Source organism: Hordeum vulgare, chromosome 5H (assembly GCF_904849725.1).
Source record: "Hordeum vulgare subsp. vulgare chromosome 5H, MorexV3_pseudomolecules_assembly, whole genome shotgun sequence".
Lineage (NCBI taxonomy): Eukaryota > Viridiplantae > Streptophyta > Magnoliopsida > Poales > Poaceae > Hordeum > Hordeum vulgare.
In genome coordinates, this window is record NC_058522.1 from 308,075,643 (window position 1) to 308,078,262 (window position 2,620).

Below are 2,620 nucleotides of genomic sequence, written 5' to 3' on the forward strand. Positions count from 1 at the left end.
GTTTAGGTTTAGGCCGTGTAGAGGGTGTTGGATAAGACGAGAGGGAAGTGGGCACCCGGCAACGTAATTTTAAAACACCAATTAAACGTCCGACGATAAACCGAATACGATGCCGCTACAGTCGACCGTTCGGGTACCAGACGGATACCGATTGCGATGAAAATTGGCAGGCGGCCTACCTATAATACATTAACACCGCACGCCAAGTTTAAAATCAATCAGAGAATATTTTACACACACTTTTAAAAACAAGATTTAAACGATGCCGCGGGCGCGTGCGAGTGCGGTCGGTCTTAGAACGGGCAACGACGAACACGGAGAGAACCGGCAACTAATAACGGATGCAAGTTTGAAAACTGGCGGCAGCGGGATGCCGATGCAATGCAGATGATGTGCATGATGCGATAATGATGCGACAAATAAAAATAGACACACGACGAAAACAGAATAAAGGGGGAATGTTCTGGAACGTCGGCATCGGGTTGTCACAGTCTACCCCTGCTATATGTGAGAGGCCAAGGATACAAGTGTCATATGAGGACACGACTCCATATCCTGTCTAAGCACAATACTACTCAGAGTCCAACTGTGACCTACCTTGTACACAATATTCGACACAACTCTAACACCTCCAGCACATGCACGTGTTGCCCGCTGCACAGATAGCACCACCCACCATCGGTCGGGGCCGCTGCCCTAGGAGTGGAAGCCTCCATCTAGGAAGGAGGCGCTAGATCCACGTCGTGTCCTTCATCTCATTGGGGTCACGCGCCCACGCTGTAGGGCCCCTCTGGCAACAACAAAGGGAAGGGGAAGTGCGACGGCGGTGTTATGATTGCCCCCGAGTCACCTCAGAGGAGGCGACGTGGGGGGAGGGGGATCACCAGTGAACATTACTGTAATCAAAGGAAGGACTTATGAACTCACCACTTGGTTGAGTGATGTGTGTGTTTGGGTGAGATAGGGATGCGGAAATTCTCGTCCTGATCCACCCAGTTCCATGGGGGGGAAAAGAATCTCCTCTGAAGTCATTGAATGAAACTCACTCCAAAGTTTAGCGGATTGGATGACAATAGGAGATCAACCTCATCTACCAAGGAAATAGTTCCTTGTAGATTATTTCCACTATGGTTTGTACGGTTCTAGGGGTTCCAATCCCAAAAACAGTGGAACCTCCCATCACCCAATCCCCACTAAGAGCATCTCCACCCGCGCCACCAACAGCCCCCCAGGCCCTTTTCTTATCACTGACGCTAAAAAAAGTGCCCAGTTGCGCCCCCAGGACCTCATTTTTCGTTGGTTTGGGCTGAAATTAGCGCCAGCAGACCCAGGCCGAATCCAGCACGCTGGGGGTTCCTGGGGCGCCGAATGAAGCAAAAAAGTCACGTGGGTCCGCACTATTGGCAACACTCACAGTTTTTTCCATCATTTCTGCCTTTTCCCTCTATTTCCCTCCCCATCATCCACATCCCCTCCCCCCCAGTCGTTCCCACCATTTTATCCATCTTCTCTCCCCCGTCATGCCGCCGAAGAATTACGCCGCCCCTCGCTAAGCCACTAAACCCGTCGTACCAAAGGTGAGGAAGTTGATGGCACCGATGCCAAGGCCTATGGGCTGGGAGAACATGCGGTGGAAGGCCGACGTTGATCGGCGGGTGGTGGTGACCACCGATCGGTGGAACAGGCTCATCACAAAAAGAGCCAGTGATGCAGTGGCGGAGCAGGAGGTGTGGTCTCGCTCGGCCATGGCGAACGAGCGGCCGATCTTTTTGCCTTAATGGGCGGGCCCATTTCCACAAGCCAACGGAGCGTCTCTTCGCCGGCTAACTTCTTATTGTCGGTGTGGGGCTATACACCCTCCTCGCCAAAATATGTTGATAGCGACGCTCTCGCCGGCTTCAACTCGAACACCACCTTCCCGCGCACGCTTTCCGCGTTCACCGCCAGCCACAACACCCAGTTCGGCTACTCTCCGACGTACTCAGGTTCGTCTGTGATGGGTCTGTGTCGTAGCCCCCTGCCTTTCGCGTCGGGGTTCGGTGCCATAGTTCAGCAACACCGACATCGAAAGGGAGAAAATCATCAACAATGTCTCAGCAGCCGCCGCTTCCTGCCCTAGGTTCAGTACATAAGAGGAAACGCTGGACATCGTCAGTGACATGGACGAGGAGGAGGTGGAGGAGGAGGCGATGGAGGAGGAGATGGAGGAGGAAGAACCAGCGGAGCTGACGAGGAGCAAGGAAGAAAGAAGAAGAAACGGGCGGCCAATGGGAAGCCGACCTAGCACCGCGTCAAGTGGACGGTGAAGGAAGACGAGTGCCTCGCTGAAGCATGGAAGACTATCAGCATGGACTCGATCATCGGCGTGAACCAGAACACCGATACGTACTTGAGGAGGATCAAGATGGCGTTCGACAAGCGCAAGTTGGTTGACCCCGAGTTTGCCGACATACACATGGAGCGCGGCGACAAGGCCATTTTCCAACCATTGGGCGAGCATCCTACAACCATGCAACAAGTAGCATGGGGTCCAGGAAGAGGTCATGGCTCGCCCGGAGAGCAACGCCAACATTGAATGGCACGTATGTCCATGGCTTGCCGGTCCGTGATCTTCGGCTTT